Consider the following 20,221-nt stretch of genomic DNA (forward strand, 5'->3'; position numbering starts at 1 on the left):
TCAGATATCAGAATTACCCACATAAATCCTTGGGATTATAAAGGGCTTAATGAAATACTTGAGGGTGGGGTTTAGACAGCTTTCTCTTTACTATTAATGCTTGACAAAAAGGTTTGATATAAAGACAAAGTATCAATTTACCAGTTTACACTTTCAGTTCAATAGTGATGTTGATTTGGACTAAGAAAGAAGAAATAAAAAGACATAAATGAAGAAATACAACTTGGAGTTTACCGCAGTAATCTTCAAGATCTCAGACAAGCTCTTCTTGGGCAAACTAAACGTCTGCCCACTGATTTGCTAATGGATCATGGGCTACATACAAATTTAAAGTAAAACCCACAGCTTCTTGGCCTCCTGAGATTATGGTGGTATTGTAACTACACAATACACACTTCTGCTGGCTTGCCCCTTTTTCAGACATCCTGCTAATCAAATCACTTCACTAAGAAAAGTGTCTCTTAAGTGTTTCTATTGTCTGTGATTGACGAGAATCTACAGTATTCAAAAGGCTCCTGCTTCTTTCTTTCCTCCAAGTCAACACAGCCTGTAGGATCAGACAGTATAATTAAAAGCTGGATATAAAGAACATGTGATGAGACCACTCATGGCCTGCAGCTGAAGAAATAGGTCATTCTTTTCCTGGTTGAGGGTGACTTGCTCTGTTTCTAGGTCTCCCCTCGAAGATTCTGATGTTTCCAAGGCTTTCTGCAGTTGTGAATATTATTTCTTCAGTCTGGGTATCTCTTCTCCCATGACTACAGAATTCAATCCATTTACCATTTGCCTTAAGAATACTCAACAGCAGTGCTTGTGTCTGCTGTCTTTACCCTAAAATGGTTTGTGGATTACAGTCCTAGCCATATCCTCAAAGGTTACTGTGAAGTATCTTGCTTTTATTATTATTTTTACATTGTTGGTTTTTAATTTTTTTTTTTTTTTTTTGTACCAGGAATTGAACTTAGGATCTTGCAGTTGCCAGATAGGTGTTGTGAACTGAACTATATCCCTGGCCCAATGTTTACATTACTTTAGTATATAGAAAATCTTTGGGAAGAAAAGACATTATTCTCTGGTTTTAGAAGTGGCATTTCCACTTACAGAATGTTATGGTCGATACATTGTGACAATTTGAGCAGGTTAGATGTTTAACTGAGAGACTCAGCAGGGTTCTTACTTTGTAAATATCTTCATCCCTGCAAATGAGGGCAAGATGATTTTGTGAGTGCTACACCAGCTCTGGCGGGGCTAGGAGTGGCTTCTGTACAATATAAACCAGGAGAAGAGGCTTGTTTTTCTTCCTTTTTCTCTGGTTGCTGCCTTGAAGTGTTGCTCCTGTGCCATGCCACCCTGCCTTGAAGCCAGCTGATTATGGACTGAAACCTCTACAAACAGTGAGCTAAAAAAAAAAAACAAACAAACAAAAAACAAACAAACAAACAAAAACAAAAACAAAAACAAAAACAAAAAAACCCTTTCTTTCCTTCATTTTGGGTGTGGAGTGTTTTGTCTCAGCAATGAGAGAAAAGTAACTGAGACTCAGAATATAGTAACTAATAATGAAAAGTAAATGTGTGCTGGTAGCATGTTGAAATTCTTGTATTCTAAGTGGTAAATGGATTGACAAGAGACTTGATATTGAAGGAGAACCTCAGCCAGGGCCAGTTCTTCACATCCATGAAAGTTCATGCCTTCCACTGGATCCAAAGAAGTGCATTTCCAAATCAAAAGTGAAAAAAAAAAAATGTACTTCACAATCCCAGGCCCCAGAAAAACAAAGTAACAAAGACAGTAAGAGAGTTATTTATGTAATAAAAATTCTGACCAAGCATATCATTTTAGGAGATATGACATATTTTCATCAATCTTCAAAGCACTTCTGAATCTAGGTCCCATTCTATCCCAACAAACACTTTAAGAAGAGTTTCTGGGGCTGCCATTATTGTGGACTAGATATCCTGAAAATGTTTCCACCATAAACAGCCTTTAACTATGAGCTAAGCCTGAAAGAAACAGATGACTGAAAGCATCATCAGTGAGTGAAAGAATGTATCATTTGACTGTGTTCATGAAGTGGAGGAATCAGTCTTGGGATTATTTTCATATGCACCTAAATAGAAAAACAAGGCAAAAAACTTCAAAGATTTTCAACATCAAAGGAAAGGAACAAAAAATATTCACCAGCTACCAGGAAAAAAAGTCAAAGAAGTACATCTGATATGATCTGTGAATAAAAAATCTTACTACAAGTGTTTTATTAATCGTGTTCTAGCATGACTAAAGTGTTTGAGGTTTAAATTATACTGCCTGATTGGTACAGAAACATCTGAAATATTATACTATTTTTACACTGATGGTAAATATCATTTAGACATTTGGAGTAGAAAAACATGAAAGTAATCTGAAGAACATATCCTAACTCCAACACCAAAGGTTCTCTTAGATACATGTATGATGGTGACTTTAGAATCCAGTAAACACGTAGAGAACAAAAACAACCATTAGTGTAAGTCTATACATTAACAAATTTCACTAAACTCCTGAGAATTTCAGATGATTAAACAATCTGTTACAAATCACACAATCCAACCTGGATCCTGGAGGTTTATTCTTTCTTTAAATTACTAGATTTTCAGTTTTTCCAGTAAGCTGCTTAATTATCCCATTAAATGTTTGAATTCAGGGCTGAGGATTTAGCTCAGCGGCATAAGCACCTGCCTTGCAAGCAGGCGGTCGTGAGTTCGATCCCCGGTACCGATAAAAATGAAAAAGACAAAAAATTAAAAAATTAAAAAAAAAAAAATGTTTGAATTCAATTTCTATATTTTCCTGTTTTAGGCATTTAATTTGGTCTCCTTTCAAATACAATTTCTCTTCAATTTATGATGAGACTGAGTCCTGGTGGATCCATCAAATATTGAAAATAACAAATCAAAAGTGCATGTAACACATTAACCTGCTGAATGAAAGAGGTTTTGACGTGATAAAAGAGAGAATATAAAGTAAAAAATATTCTATTCCAAGGACGTGAAAAGGAGCCCATGACCATAGATGCCCTGGGTCCCTCTGTCTAGAATGTGGGGTATAGGATATATATATATACCTCTGACCAGGGTAGTGCTTAAGGCGGGCGTTGATGACACGTGAGGAGCTGATTGGAATTTTCTGTGCCCGCAAACAGGCTTTAAGGCTGAGGAAGAAGCAGGAAGTGACAGGCATTTCCACTTTGGCCTTCCACCATGTTAGACCACCATCATAATTTATACAAGGCAAGAATCTCTTATTGAATATCCTGTTTATTACACAGTACACTACAGAGTTTATCCATGTGGTTGCCTGGCTTACTGGGGGCCATGGTTCATTGCCACTACGCAGCACCACAAAATGGTGTCACACTGCATAATGCTAGCTCAAGAAAAGATGAAAAAATTAAAAATTTGAAATGCAGTTTCCACTGAGTTTGTATTATTTTGGCACTATTGTAAAATTGAACATTTTAAAGCTGTGCCATCATAAATTATGGCCATCTATATGTGTGTCTTATCATTGTTTTCTTTTTTTAAAATTCTTTTAACATAATTGTGTTAGTTTTTGAAATAAGTTTAACAAAATTTGGACACCTTAGACAGATCAAAGAAAAAAACCTAGAATTTCTAGGAAGGATATGTAGTAAAAGTATTTCCAAATCAAAGATAATTCATGTATACAGATAGAGAAATTGTTTTGTAAAATGTGTTGAAACTGATGCAAAGTTGAAAGGAAATAAAAAGTTCAGGACACACCACACAATGAAAAAAACAAACTGAATCTTCAGTAATTCCCCCTAAATAAATGGAGACAAAATAATTCATTCAAAATAATCACTAAACAACTGTACAAAGTCAGGGAATAATACATGAACAACAGGAAAATTTCAACAAAAACATAGAAGTCCTAAGATAGAACCAGCTCCAAATTGTGAGGTTGAAAAACAGAATGATTGACCAAAAAAAAAAAAAAAAAAAAAAAAAACATAGAAAGATTTCAAGAACATACTCAGCCAGAAGACGGAGCTCAAATCAGGCCACTTCGAATTACCTAAAAAACAAAGAAAAATGAATTTTTAATAAAGGGAAAGAAGTATATGTCCGTTATAAAGGACATCATCAAGTACAATGACACACACATTGTGGGAATCACAGAAAGAGCAAAGAGAAAGGAGCAGAAAAACTTAAAGAGATAATAACAAAGCATATCCCAAATCCAGAGAAAGAAATAAGCATCCAGATTTATCAGTTTGAAAGAAATCAAGAGATTTAAGATAAGGAGACCCTCGCCTAGACACATTATAATGAAACTTTCAGTGGTCAAAGATGAAGAAAGAATTTTAAATCTGAGAACAAAAGCAACTCATCACCTACAAGGAAACCTCCATGAAAATATCAGTGTGTATTTAGCAAAACCTTTGCACACCAAAAGAGAACGGTAAAATGCATATAAAGTGGTAAAAGAAAACAAGAAAAACCTTCCAGCAATAATACTGTCTGGCAAGTCTATCCTTTGAAAATGCAAATACAAAAATTTTCCTCTGAATTATGTTTATCACTTTACCTGCCTTACAGGATATGCTAATTGGATTTCCTTAAATGGAAACAAAAGACACTAACCACATGAAAATACAAAAATGTACAAAGCATATTATAAAGACAAGGATACATTCAGATTCAAATTACTGTAATACTAATACTTTCATATATGAAGAAAATGCCTTTAATTCTGATGCAAAAATTGAGGCAAAAGTTTAAAAAGTAACCATACACACAATAGTTCTTTAATGGATACAAAATATTAAAAGATAAAAAATGTGACATAAAAAAACAAAATCTAGAGGTAAATAAGTTAAAGTAATGAATTGTTTTTGTTTATTTGTTTGTTTTCTACAGTACAATGGATCAAACTCAGGGCCTTTCACACCAAGATACAGCCCCAGACTTTTTTCTTATTTTTTTTTCTTTTGAGAAAGAAGTCATTCAGTGCCGACATTTGGCTTGAATTTGTGATCTGGCTCAACCTCCCAAAGTCCAGGACCGCAGATGCATCCCACCGTATCTGGCTTGAGGTCAGGTCTTATAAGCAGTAAAAGCTGCTGTCATTTTAAAATAAAATTTGTAAGAGTGCTATGTAATCCTTGTAATAACTGAAAATAAGAACTTCTAACAGATATGAAGTTAAATAAAAACAAATTGAAGCCTCTAAGAAGTCCTTTCATAAAGGAAAATACCAAAATTGGAAGAAAGAATTAAGTAACCAAGAAAATATAAAAAAATAAAATAGTACTAGTAAGTCTTTATCTGCCAATAACTACTTTAAATGTAAAAGCATTAAGTGCTCTAATTAAGACAGAGTGATTATAGTTTTTTTTAAAAGACCTAACTATACTGTGCTTATAAGAAATTCACTTCACATTGAAGGACACATCTAGACCAAAAAGTGAACTTATCGAAAAAGATATTCTGTGCAAATAGCAACTGTAAAATATCAGGATAGGTGTATGTACCTCAGAAAAGACAGATGTTAAGTCAAAAATTATAACAAGGGGTAAGGAAGGTCATCATATAATGACAAAGGCATCAATTAAGAAGATATAACAACTACAAATACTGAGACACATAAAGAAATACAATAAACATCAGAACTAAAGGGCCATAACAGGTGTATTATCATAATAAGAGATTTCCATATCACACTTTAAACAATGCTTTAAACAAAGACAGTGAACTGGATGCAGACATAGACCCACTGATGTAAAGATCTACATGTAAATTCCATCTAATAGTAGCAGAATATATAATTCTTCCCAAACACACAAGAAATAATCTGCAAAATAGATTGTGTGTTAGATCACTAATCTAGCAAATTTAGTGAAACTGAATTTATCTCAACTGTATTTTGTAACTTCAGTGTTACAAAATTAGAAATAAATAGACATAACTGGAAAATTCACAAGTTAGAAGAAGTTAAATCACAAACTTCTTTTCAATCAATAGATTATAGAATAATTGAAAGGGAAATAATATTTAATCAAGTAAAAATGTAAATACAACATACTAAAACTTATGAGATGCATCAAAACGCTTAAGAAAAGTTTATTTTGATAAATGCCAACCTTAAGAAAAAGATTAAGATCAAGATGGCGGAGTCAAAGTAGACAGCGGTTCACACTGTCTACATGACCTAGAATGAAGACAGCTAGAAAATAGTGTGAGAAAGAGAAGAGCTAGAATTAAGAAGTACCCAACAGGAGTGCTAAAGTCACAGACAAACAGAAAGGCGACATACAGAGAACAACGTAGTCCACAAGGTTGACCCTGGCTGCTGGCAGAGAGAGAAATCAGGACTCTGCAAGCATAAAGCAGACATGGAAAAGGTCGACAGTCCCAAAGATAAACAAACAACAAGCCCCACTAGGCCAATGAAAACTTGTTATTCCAAACTATAAATTCACCATATTTATTCTAATTATTCTGAAATTGACTCTTGCATGGTGGTGACCTGGGGATGATAGAAGAGCTTATTATTTCTGGAGTAGATATCATCAAAGTGGGAGTTGGACCAGGTCCCACGTAAAACACCTGCACCAAGACCTGAGTGGGCTTCCCCCAGCTGAATGCAATGATTGACAGACTCCCCCATGGCTTCAAGGGACACATCTGTTACAGAGGCTACAAGTACCAGGAGATGTCTCCAAAGCCTTGAGAGCGGGAGCTGACTTTGGCACATTGGGAAGGAGCAATGGGGTCTTAGGCCACCCCAGTTGTGTAAGAGAATTGATCAAAAGGAATGGGTAGAAGTTCAAGATCTCTATGAGGAGCTTGGAAAAAACCATGAAGAAAGATGTGGGAGGAATAACCTACTACAGAGACTCTAGAGATCATGACTGTACATTGGATGTGCCTTACAAAGGGGATGTAGAAAACACTATTCTGGATATTTTCAGGGACTAAGATCTAGCTGCACCAAGATGGGGACCACAGCCTTCAAGGAACCCAGCAGGAGGACAAAATTCATCCAGGTCACCCAGCTGCAAAACATTGCCAGTTAACCTCAGAAGGAAACTGCAGCAGAAGACGCCTCCTTGTGCACAGGCTTTTCCCACCTCTCTCCTGTCCACGTGCCAGAGCTTCTGGCTGCTCTCCAGTGCTGGAATGCTGCATCCTCTTCCCTCTTCCTGCCACCTGGGGGCCTTTCGGCATCCTACTGCCTTACTGGAGCCTGGGAGCAGGGCAGGGATTTCACCAGTGCTCGGAGTCCAAGGCCCAGGACTTAGAGCCATATTGTTTGCTTGTACTGTTTTCCTTTTTTTTTTTTTTTTTTCCTCTTCTTTTCTTTTAAGAAAATGGTTTTACTTTAATATAATTTTATTATCTTGAGATCTAAAAAATTAAAATTTCTCAAAATGAGAATATGGCTCATATTTTACATATTTTAAATTACTAGACAGTCTCACCCCCAAAGAAATGCTAATGCTTCAGCTCGCTCCAGGTTAGTTTTGGAAAGCAATTCAGTGCAGCATTTTCTATCTCTTTAAGAAGGTAATTTAGTACTGCCCCAATGAAAATCAGTACATAGATTCCTCAATAAAATAAAATAAGTGACGTGTGATGGTGCATGCTTGTAATACCAGCCCTTTGGAGACTGAGGAAGGAAGATCGTTATGTGGTCAAAGCTAGCCTTGGCTACAGAGTGATTTCGAGAGCAGCTTGCACTACATAGCAAGATCTTGCTCAAACAAACAAAGTAGAACAACCATTTGACCCAGCTATGTTATTCCTTATAGTATACACAATGGAAATAACTGTATATTATAGGGATACCTGCAAAGTCATATTTATTTTGGCACAATTCACATTAGCCATGACATAGAAAGAGCCTAGATGTCCACCAACAGGTGAATGGATAAAAAAATATGATACACATACACAGAGGACTATTACTTGTCTATAAAGAAGAACAAAATTGCAGAAGGAACAGTGAAATAAGCCAAATTTACAAAGAGAAAGCATGTCTTCCCTAGCATGTGGAATATAAAAACAAGATGAAAGGAGAGTAGAAGAAAGATTATTATTAGACAAGAAGAGGGGAGTAAGGAGGAGTGTAGGGATTGCAAGACAAGGTATTTGAGGGATGAAAGAAAATGTTATATTTTTAAGAGATCATGATGTTGGTATAAATTTACTGACATCAAAATGTGTCTCCTACACTTTGTTTTGTGCATGTGCCATTGTGGGTTAGAGTTAGGGGAAGGAGTGACAGCAAAATTACAGGGAAGCTGGAGAACTGGACCACAATGTAGAGAAAAGAATGAAGCAGTCTGGAAGCTTTCTTCAGCTCCTGGGAAGGGGAATATATTTCTGCATACACAAGGTAAGCTTCCAGGGTCAGGAGCTGGGGAAGAGGGGTGACAGACCAGGTGAACGGTGCTGCCTCCAGGAGGAAATCACCATTGTGTGAACTGCCACTGTAGCAGAAAGCTTTGCTCTGAGGTCACTCTATCCCCAAAGCAGGCAATGGCTTAACTGGAAATCCAATGCAGGGTGGGCCATACTGCCAGAGAGTGTTTAATCAGGTGCCATTTTTGGAAAGGGCTGGTGATCTAAGAATGTGATTCAGCAAAATTACAAAACACCCTTACTTTAGGGTTCCAGTGTAACCCTCCCACAGGGACTGAGTCACTGAGAGAGTAGACATAGACTCCTGGGAAGTTTAAGCTCAGGATGGGAAGAAGATAAGGCCTGCAGTCCTGGTGAAAAGCCAGATCTAGCTTGTGTTGTACTCAGAAATGGCTCAATCTGAAAGCGCTGGAATTATGTAGAGTGAGCTGCTTACAACTTGTTATCCTGCAAACATTTACTGCTGATCAGAGATGTAATTATCTTCCCCATCTTCCAGTGTGAGCAAGGACTTGCCTTGGCTTAGAAGGCTGTCATGGCCGAGGGTAAAACAGACAAAGGAGCCTCAGGAAGAGAAGATGCACCTCAAAAACCTACAGGGCATCAAGCTAGATAGGAGAAAACCATGACTTCATGCACTCTAAAACTGTAAATCCTGGAGAGAAATTGCTTATTTGAAAATATAGAGAAAAAAATACAGAGAAGAAAAATTTTGACTCACTTTATTGATTTACATGTATTGAACCATACTCGCATCATTGGGATGAAACCTAATTAGTTATTATGTATGATCTTTTTGATGGCTTTTTTGCTTTCTGTTTACCAGTAATTTGTTAAGGATTTTTTGTGTCTATGTTCATTAAAGAGATTGGCTAGTAGGTTTTGTTGTTGTTGTTGTTGGGTCCTTTTCTGGTTTTGCAATCAGGGTAATGCTAGTTTCCAGGAAAGACTTTGGAAGTACCCTTTCAATTTTATTAAAGAATTTGAGGAATATTGGTATTACACCTTCTCTAAATTTCTTGTAGAAATTTGTGGTGAATGCTTCGAGACTTAGGTTTTCTTAGTTGGTAGTAATTATTTTTTCTTTATGATTAGTACTAATTCTATTAATTCTTCAATTTCATTGCTCCACAATGCTCCACAGATTAGCTCTGGGGCAGTTTGGAGTTTGGAGAGACATTTTATTGCCTTTTTTCCTCATGTTTCTACATTTTTTATTTATTTGTTTTCTGTTGTGCTGCGGTTTGCAGGGGCGTATAGTGGAAAGACTTGTTTGGAGATCTCTTTTCTTAGAATTTGCTTTTTAGTGATATACTCTGGGCATGGCTAAATACAGGTCTTTGCGTCTGTCCCAAAATTAACTCAGTTAATTTGGGATGGAAGGATGTGGTGTAATTGGCCCAGTATCCAGTACTCCAGGAGTGGACTAGGCTATTGTTAATGACACAAAGGTGATACAGATATTGCCATACACATAAAACATATTAATAGCAACAACTATGACACCCTAACATTAGCAACTAAATTAGTGACAATAATATTATTTAACACATACTGGATTTTAACATACCCTAAGAACCAATGAAAGAGATCTATAATTATATACAAATAGACAAACCAAATGTTGACATACAGTAGATATCTAATAATATCACTATATTGCAACTAAAAATAGAAAGAAATTAAATAATATTAATAGATTTAACTATTTAAAGATTGATAAACAGAATCAAGAGACAACCTAGAGAATGAGATAAAATATTTGCAGACCCCACACTTGGTAAAATTTAACATTCAAAACATATATAGAACTCAAGTAAGTCAAAAGCATGAAAATAACGTCATTTAAAACTGAGTAAAATACTAATCAACATTTCTCGAAGCAAGACACAATATACAAATGGCCAACAGGTGTAAAAAGTATGCTCAACATCACCAGTCTTTAGGAAATGAAAAACCACAGTGAAATATCAACCCACAACTGTTAAGTGTCTTTAAGTGAGTTGATTTTGGTTTACTTATTTTAGAGGGATTGACGTTAAAGTCGTTAAACATTCAGAGGTTTTTCTTAAACTTATGCTCTAAAAAAGGACAGATGAATCATATTTCACAGAGAAGCAGTAACTCCAGGAAGTTGATTCACCTTTTCCTTGCTCTGATTTATACACAGATTTTCTAGCATTGTAAGGTTGATTCAGCACTTTATGTCTCAGAACAAACTTTTTTATATGACTAAACTTTAAAAGGTGAATATAGTCAAGACTGAGGCTTTAAAAACATTTTGAAATTTCTTTTTCAAATTGCTCTGAAGTTTCCAACTTGAACTGAATTCTGTTTGTGTTGTTTCTAGTCCTGGGAGCTGAAAGATGTCGTATATTATAATCAAGTGTTCATGGATATTTTAAGATACACACTCTTTCCTCCTACTCTTTTCCAAATGCATTCTTCACAATTTCCTGGTTACCTTAGTGATTCTAAATTGGTTCTGGGTTGGTCTATGTCTAAACAGCCAAGTAATTCTTCTGCTGCTTTTCTACTGTGTATAAACTTATTCTGTGGGAATGTCCTTGGATTTAGAAAGTGGTACCTAAGTTAAAATGGAGATCATATGACCCAAATGGAGATTAATTACCAGTGAGGTAAAAGAACATACTGATATTTATCTCTCATTACTAAAATGTTCAATTTTCACAAAACCTTTGGTAGTGAAAATGAAAATATAAGGAATATTCCCTTCCATTGATGTAATAGATTGTACTTTTTAATCCTGCTTTGGAGAAAAGCTCAGATGATATTCTGCTCTATTAAGGAAGGAGAGATTGGGAGTGAAAGCAGAGATAAGGAGGCAGTTATAAGCACAAGGAAACTGAAAAGCAGATATATTAAATGTTTTTTCCCAACATTCCTTCACCCTGATTATAAGATGGTGGGAAGTGAGAAATATGCCTCTTAATTCTGAAACAGGTACTCTTTCAACTCTACCAAATTTTGTCCAAATTGGCTTGATCTAATTTACTCTTTTAGAACTTGGTGAGTAGAAGCAGAGATTCCTCAGCTGTCTCCTACTATGTTCTACCAGATTCTTTCCTTTCACAGTTTCCTACAGAAAAGACAGCCTGCTTGTGTGGCAGCTACCATTAAGCATATATGACATTTCATAGATTCAATTCAGACTCTATGTGTTTTTCTGTATATATTTCTTCTCAATGTGGGTCTATTATCCACTAATAGAGATTTAAGGATATTACAGGTACATAGATGTTGGATTTAAGAGGAAATAATAATGGAATCTTGTCATCATATATCTCATTGCCATCAGAACACATCGATTTGCAGTCTGGAAGACATCAACCAAAAAACAATGCATACCTAAACACTAGGAAAGTGAGGAAAACAGAATAGACTGCCTTAGGCTTTTGGAATCTAGAATGTATGTTTACCTCTGTTTAAAATCATCATACAGCCCTGGGTTTGGAAACTGTTCACAGCATATCCTAATCCCTTCCAAGACACTGTTATAGCATAGCTCTTATGGAACCAAAAGCATCTGAAAGAAAAGATCACATTGAGTCTGTACCTCAAAAGATAATTTACCCAGATTTTGTTCTGATTGCTGCATCTTGGATAAAAGAAAGTTGGAATTTGGTGTTCTCTGTATGAGAGATAACGGGAGCTCTTTACTCCCAACCTGCTATTACAGTATCCAGCCTCCTTCGCAGGAGTCTCTAAGTATGATTTACCTGGAATAGCTTTACATAGACAAGTGTTTGAGTTCACAGATACACACAATTTTATGAGCAAATACCCCAGGAAGATGAAAATATGCATTTTACATAGGATATAAATGTAAATGGATGGTGTTGTCATTTTCATCTGAAAAAAAAAAAAAACCAACTAGGAAGAGCAGTCAGAACACAAAAAGGAACTGTCAGCTTGAAGCAGGATAGTGAGGGGACTACAAAGGAAGTAAGAGAAAGACAGGAGATAATGGGCACAACCACAAAATTCTGTTTACAATTTTGTCTAGAAGAAATTGATCACATGCTGGCCTTCATTTTCCCCTTATGTTGATTGATTGCACCTGAATTTATTCTGTAGTCTAAGCATCTTTCTAACAACGCTTTGTTCATCAAAAGATGCCCTAATATCACTGTCAGCTGCCATCTTTGATAGAAGCCTTCAAAAAAACACCCCAAAAGCTACTCCATCTGGCTTGTACCAAGTCTTCTGGAGAAAGTCATGGGTCACTTCCTAATATAAGGCCTGCTATGACCCAGCCTATATCTAGAATTATGGAAAGTAAGCTTAAGCCATATACTTGTATTCTGATTTCTTTTATAGACTGAAACCACATGACCTCTAACAAAGGGATAGGAGTCCTCAGACACGTTAAGATCAAATGCACCCTTTCCCTTAAAATATAAGAATGATTGTTTTCATTAGCCCATTAAGCTTTTCTTACCGCTTGGTCTTATGAGTTTAAAAAAAAAAAACAACAACAACAAACAAACCTGCTGAAATCAGAACTTACTTGATGGAAAGCAACTCTAACAGGTAATAGAACTGCTCCAAAATAGTGGCAGCTAATTAGATTCCTTGCTAGATGGAAGCTGTGTCTCTAGCTGAATTCAGAAACCCAGCTGATAAGCAACAATGAAGCAAAAACATACAGTCCTGAATGAACATGAGGTGTTTGCATTACAAAAACGCTAATTGTGGCATCATTGTTTAGCACCACACATTCCTAAAATAGCCACAGACTGTCAAGATTGGGGTCTTAATTACAGTAGGTTAATGAAAATGCAAGATCCTAAAGAACTGCTGAAACCAGAATCAGCAACATCTGGGTAGGTATTCCAAGGGCTGGCAGTGCTCTGAAGATATAGGGCTTGTCATATGTACTCTTGAGAGGATGACAGCTTCTGATCAGTGCGGTGATTCTGCAGAGACAGCAGGGAATCATCAGATCCATGATGTAAAGAAAATGTTCTCTATAGCTAATGTCAATAAAATGTTGTTTTCTGAATTAAAAAAATTTTTGCTACCATTCACCTATTCCTTCATCCTCTATCACTACTTGGCAGAAGTGCTTAACTGAAGAAACGAATACTACTGGGAAAGAAGATTAGAGGGAGTTCTTAACAATTAAAAATGGATTTTAGAACTGTCTTTATGGTCAATTTAGTTAATTCAAACCAAATAACATCCATTATGCTGAAATATCAACCTCAATCCTCCAAATGATTATTCAATCCCTTTTTATTATGTTTTGCCTTTCTAGACAATAGCAAAAGAGCTTATCCAGATTTTAATGTGAAATTCAAGGAGAAATTTAAATGAAAATATCAAGCAATCTGAAATTATCTAATTGATCCTGCTTTGTGAAACTCTTTTGTATGTCCTCTTAAATCTTAATTCAAAGGCAGCCTTTTGGAGGTTCAAAAGGCCTCATATTTAACCTATTTTTATTTTTCTACCTAAAAAGATACATTTACATAAAAGGTATCAGTAAATGATTCTTAAGACATTCAACATAGCTCAACTACAATGCATTCCTAGGAGTGGACTGCAAAAAAAAGTCTGGTTGTTATCTGGCATTTTGTTCACTAGAGATTTTATGCAACTCACAAAATGAGGTGCTACCTGACTTCAGATTAGTTACCAATATATTTAGGTTTTCCCAAAATGAAAGCCATAATGATCCCCAAATCACTTTTCAAATCTTTTAAAATAATCCACTTCACAAATGTGTCTAAATCTGACAACTTAATCTGGTCCCCAACACGCACACCAACAGTAAACAATGAATGCAACATTATTGCCTTCTTTTGAAACACACATTAATTCTTTTCTGTGGCAAGTCAACATTTATCTGACAGATATAGTTCGATGGTGACTCATTTCTACATGTTTTGAATTTGATAATATTTTATGATGGAACAATAAAGTGTCTTTTTTGTAAAAAGAAATTATTTCTCAGTTTTTCTACCTATAGAAGACCTTTATTTAACATCAGATTCTGTCCTTTATTTGGAGAGGGAAGCAGGTAGACCAGGAGAAGAACAAAAGGCAATGGTACAGACCCAGCTTCAGTGTGATCCTGGCAGGAGCTGTGAGCTCAAAAGCACAAATTACACCACAGTGGACCCCCTCTGGAGGCAAGGAGGGGTTACAGTCTGCAGACAGAGGATAGGGTTAGATGAGGCAGCGTGGCTGCCATTTGGCCAAAGGCAACTCTGTATCCGGGAGATGTTGTGGACCAATATTCAGCTGGAGGGTGTGTGCTGTACAGAACACTAACAGTGCGCTCTAAAACCCAGATTAATACAGATATACATCTTTTCCAACTTGGCTGACTTCACATACTTTATCTTTATTTGCTGATTTGAAATTTCAAATAAGTAATAACATATGCAGATTGTGAAGCAGTTAATGTATGAATCTATGCTATTAAAATTATTTATGCAGAGACACAATTATTTTAAATGAAGCTCCTTTCTGCCATCCCTTCTCCGCAAAGAAAGAAGGGAGAGGCATTTAAAAAGCTCCTTCTGTCATCTCTAGTGATAATGGCATAAATCATCAAACTTCTAGTGAAAACAGGACTATACCCACTAGACATGTCAAAAATTCATATTTATTTTAAAAATCCATATTTATGTCTCTTACCACAAAACATCTATTTCTGGTGCTTTTCCTTAAGGAAATATTGAGACCGCTGTGCAAAGATATTCACTGAAGCATTATTTAGGCACTGTAAAAAAAAGTAAGCAAAACTAAAAATTAATTAACATGCTTCTCAATAGAAGATTGGTAAAATTCTGAAAAAATATGGATAAAATGAAACACTACAACCTTTTAAAATGATGATATGGATACATTTGAGCAATATGGAAAGATTTCTAGGATTTATATGAAGAGAATAATAGGAAAACCTTTTATTTTGGATATCATCATCATGGACTTATATGGAATACATATATGTATATGTCTAAATATATGTATATGTGTATGTGTGTAAGTGTGTATATATGTAGTGAGCAACATATATGGTGAATGTTTAAATTTTAAAAATGTGTTACAGTAAATGACACATTGCCATTAATCTCCCTCAAAATATTCCCCCTCTTGGGACATATTGTATCATTCCTGTAATTTTCTGAAGACATTCTAGAAGTGAATGTCTTTATGAAGCATGGTCAAAAATATAGTGAATACCGTGCCTAAGTGCCAATCAACAGAAAGACAGGCTTGTGAAAATGTTAGGGTGTGGACTCATGCACCCTTATCCACCAACTTGTAAAACATTATGACCTGTCTTTATCTACCTTTTTCACCAGATTGGCATCATCCAACATTGCCTCTTTCCCAAAGTCAAAATGACTACGAAAGGTGAAATTTTTCAGTATATTTAGGACACAGAGGCAGCCACAGCAATACAACTAGATACTCCTGAACGAGAGCTTCCATAACTGCTTCAGAAAGTAGCAAGAATGATGAGATAAGCATGTTCAAAGCAAGGGGGAACATTTTGAGGGGGGCTAATGATGAGGTATCTTTGCTATAATAAATCCTTAAAAATGTAAACATTAAACTTTTCAATTACACCACATATATATGCTTTTAGGTACAATTATATTATGAGTGACTATAAATGTAAAAATGATGTTGGGATTCCTATATGTATTGCTATCATTGCATGTGAGATTACAACTAGTTTTATGCTCTTCTTTTTTTTATATAATTTCTGTGCTTTGGGCAGCATGAATGCATTACTTTTAAAATTTATAACAATAATAAATGTATATTTAATTTGTCAAATCTATGCTTAGCCAGACTGTCTTACAAACATTTTAGTAGTTAACACACTAAGGTGTACAACAAGAAAGACAAAATTCAAAGGCAATCAAAATACCCTACCTATAAGGAAAACTGAAATATAGTCTGCGGTCCTAATGCAAATGTAGATATTATGAAGCTTAATCACTCATGTTTCTTGAAAACATTGTCAACAGGGTTAAGTGAAGCACTTGACCCTGTGTGTTTTGGTGTTCTTCATTGATGAAAGTGTGTGACTCCATTATGTTTTGGATAGAGAATAGCTCCAAATGCCATGTGGGCACAGAGGTGGGTCTTTAGGAAAGTAATGGATCCTGGGAACTCTATAATCATTGTGAGTTCACATGGAGTGTACTTCTAGGGAGTGGAGCCTGGTGGGAAGAGGCGGGTCATAGCTCCTTCCCCAGATCCTCCCTTCATGTTCTTAGCTCCCTGCCGCCATGACAGAAGCAGCTTTTCCTTTAACATGCCCCTCTGACATGCTTCTTTGGAACCAGGCAATTATAACTGAAATATGAACCAAAATAAACCTCTCCTCCTTAAATAGTGGGGGTCAGCTAATGTGTCCTAGTGACTAGAAAGGGTTTATGACAAATATTGTCCACCATTAATTTAAAAAAATCTGTAACTCTGCTCCAAAGTAGTTGGATTTCTTAAATAGGATTATTATGAGCAATTTAATGTTTGGATGAATTAGACAGTTGGAGGCAAGTGTTTTCAAGGAGAGCATAAAGAAACTTTAAAAAGAGAGACTATTCGGTACTATTGTTCTCTTCTAGTTACAAAGAACACAGGACCTACCCTGAAGAGTCAGAAGAAAGAGCCTCTCTAATTCTCTGCTCAAACCACTCTCTGATCTCTTATGATCAGAAAATTACTCAACTGGGAGCCATACGATTATGTGGCCACTATCTAACAGACTTCTCAGAGGCACTTGAGCAGCTATTAGAATCAGGCAAATGTACTGCCTGGAGATTAGCAGAGTCCAAGCACAATATTTCTATTTCTCTTCTTCCTCTTGTGGCAGGCCCAGGAGATTTTAGGAATAATCCTGGATTATATCATCATGTGATAAAAATTCAGAAGGAATCATCCATATCAATCAGAAGTCCCAAACAAGACTGATAGAGCCAGGACTTTACATGGAGCAGGGAGCCAGACCAAAGGAGAGGAAGGATGGTAGCAGGTGAGGGTCCAGGACCTACTTTAAAAACAGCTGCTGTGCTCCCCCAACCCTGCGATGATGATAACCAGGCTGACCAGATTTTCCGTTTTCCCAGAATTTTCACTTTTTAAAAGAATAAGGAAAATCCATAGGTACATGTAAAATCTTTTGAAATTTTTAATCTGTGAGAACCAAATAAAACACATTCGAAGCCAAATTTCCATTCAGAAGCTGCTACTCTATGATCTTACTGTAAATCATGGACAGCTTCTTTCTGTGGTTAGCACTGGTCCAGATGTGAGGCTGGAATTAGTAACTTGAGCTGTCTCTTTGGATCCATTATAAAAGGATATGGAACTACTTATTAAATCTTTTTTTTTAAATCGGTACCAGGGATCTAACTCACAACCGCACGCTTGCAAGGCAGGCGCTTATGCCACTGAGCTAAATCCTCAGCCCCTACTTATTAAATCTTAAATGTATGCAACTTGTCCATGTGTTAGTTTTGCTTATTTGTCTCTGGGACGCAGTGAGAACACATTAAGCACTAGCCTAGGACCCAGAAACCTGTGTCCTGCCTGGAGATAACCATTTAGTAGGTTCATAAAACTGCAAACTCTACACTTAACTCCTTTATGTTTGTTCTTGTAAAATAGGGAAAATCCCCTCTGTACACATCTGAAAGGGCCATGCAGGGGTTATGAAAAATAATGTATCTAAAGGCACATTATAAATGTCAAATTGTTAAATGAGGTTAGTTGCCATTGGGCCAATAAATATTTATAGGATGCCTTTGAAATAGGTATTTGCTGTGTGCTGGAGGCTGCAATCGAACAAGTAGCCATAATCTCTGTTCTCATGAAACTTTTAATATCCCAAGTTTACAGAGCACTGTGAAAGGAAATTTCAGGATCTTGTATAATTTGGATTAAATGTGTACAGTTCTACCTCATATGGCAATGTTTTGGTTAAAAACGGACCACATATATGACAGTGGATCCATAAGACTGTAATAAAATTGAGAAAATACTATTGTCTAGTAATATTGTAGTCCTTGGACCACTGAGGCAAAAATGCCTCACTTATTAGTTAGTGGTGATGTTGGCATATAAACAACCCTCCATGCCACTGATCATGTAAAAATACAGTATAGTGCATGCTATACTGTATACTACATAATAATTGTTAGTAAATAACCATTTTACCAGTTTACATAATTAGTATGCTACATTTTTATCATGATTACTGCCTCAAAAGGCCACATGGAGTAATTGTCCTATCTAAGTTTATACGAGTATACTCTATGATGTTTGCTAATGGCATATTTCTTAGAACATCCCCCATCGTTAGTGACACATGATTGTGTCACTGATTGTTATAGCTGGATATTGCCCTGAAATAATTTATCAAAACACATTGTTTTAATCTCCCTTTGCGGTGAGGTCAGTAGAAAATAAAACCAGGACAGAAACAGGCGTCTTGAAATATATCTATCTTAGAGTATGAATATTATCTCCCTGAAGAAGTACCAGCCTGATGATAGACTCTAATAAGAGGGGGTGACACGGATGACAGGAAGCAGAAACAGATATCACAGAAAAGAAGAAAAGATTTTTGTAAAAGCTGAAGCAACCATCAGTTCCATTCTGAAGTTGAAAATCAAGGAAGACTGACTCACCACTGTCAGTCCCACTGTAATTTTCAAAAAGCCTCACCAGGAGATTGTCAGATGACTTTCTAAATACAGCCACCACTGTTTCATTAAAAAGTCTTTGTTCTTTTCAAGCCAACCACTGGTGTGCTAAGGTTCCTTTGGAAAGGCACGTGTGTCAGAATGTACATTATGTGAAAAAAAATAACAAATTGTGTGGGTCCTTTAATTTTACATCAGTTTGATGCAACAGTACTGAACAATACTACAACATTCTATTGTGAACTCCAAAGAGATTTTCAAGCTTTACCATTTATATTGTTAAAGGAAAGAGACAGGAATGAGATGAAAGGAGGCAAGAGGAGAGAAAGAAAAGAGAGAGAGAGATAGAAGTAATGAGAGAGAGGAAAGAATGAAAAGGCAGGCGGAGTACAAGCAGCAGAAGACGAGGAAGGACTATGTCATTTGCTTGAAGCATGCGTGTTTGTAGTCCTCTGTAGAAAATAAGAGATGAAATAATCCCTGACGCACAGTGAGCACTAAAAATAATTATCTTCTTCCCAGAATCATTGGTCAGAGGCAGAAAACAGGGATGCACACATCAGTGGGGGAATGAGCAGAGGCCGTGAGGGTCATTAGATTTCTTTGTTGGCCATGGTTTTCAGGCCATTACTTCACACCGACTAGTCCTTTATGGGTGAACAAAAAATTTTTCAACAAAAAAAGATCAACTGAAATCACTTATACACACAATATTGAGTTAAAAGATGGACAAATAAGGAAAACTTCATGACTTTGATGATTTCCAGGCCTTTTTGTAGCAGTCCAGCTTTGAGTTGGGGTGACAGAGTCCATTTTAAGTTTTTTGAACTCTATGTGCATGGAATGCTATTACAGTATGGGTATTTCATTTCCGAAGTGCTAAAAGGCTCACAACCTTTCTTCAGGAACTGAATTTTGTTTTATTCTTCTTTTCATTTTACCTAAACTCCACTTAAATTTTATCTGAGAACATTTGAAACAGAGTCAGGAAATTTAAGCCTAGGGATCTAGGGATAATTTACCACTCCCACCTAATGTATAAGTTCCAAGTGAAGGAGCAAACTTTATGCTTCTTCTTGTTTATCAGATTTGGGT

The 20,221-nt window shown here is 36.2% G+C and overlaps 1 long non-coding RNA gene across 1 annotated transcript in view; it reads right to left on the bottom strand.

Annotated features, from left to right (window-relative positions):
* Nucleotides 1–9,133: 9,133 nt before the first annotated feature.
* The window catches only part of LOC134470488 (uncharacterized), a 43,838-nt gene continuing 32,750 nt past the window's right edge, over nt 9,134–20,221 (bottom strand). The window contains exons 3-4 of the long non-coding RNA XR_010039414.1: nt 15,099–15,183; nt 9,134–13,369 (exon numbers count right to left, since the gene is read on the bottom strand). This is a non-coding gene — a long non-coding RNA (uncharacterized LOC134470488). The remainder of the gene's footprint in view (nt 13,370–15,098; nt 15,184–20,221) is intronic.

The sequence above is a fragment of the Cavia porcellus genome, unplaced genomic scaffold (genome assembly GCF_034190915.1).
Source record: "Cavia porcellus strain 051 isolate PalLab524CR breed Dunkin Hartley unplaced genomic scaffold, mCavPor4.1 scaffold_15, whole genome shotgun sequence".
In the NCBI taxonomy this organism is placed as follows: domain Eukaryota; kingdom Metazoa; phylum Chordata; class Mammalia; order Rodentia; family Caviidae; genus Cavia; species Cavia porcellus.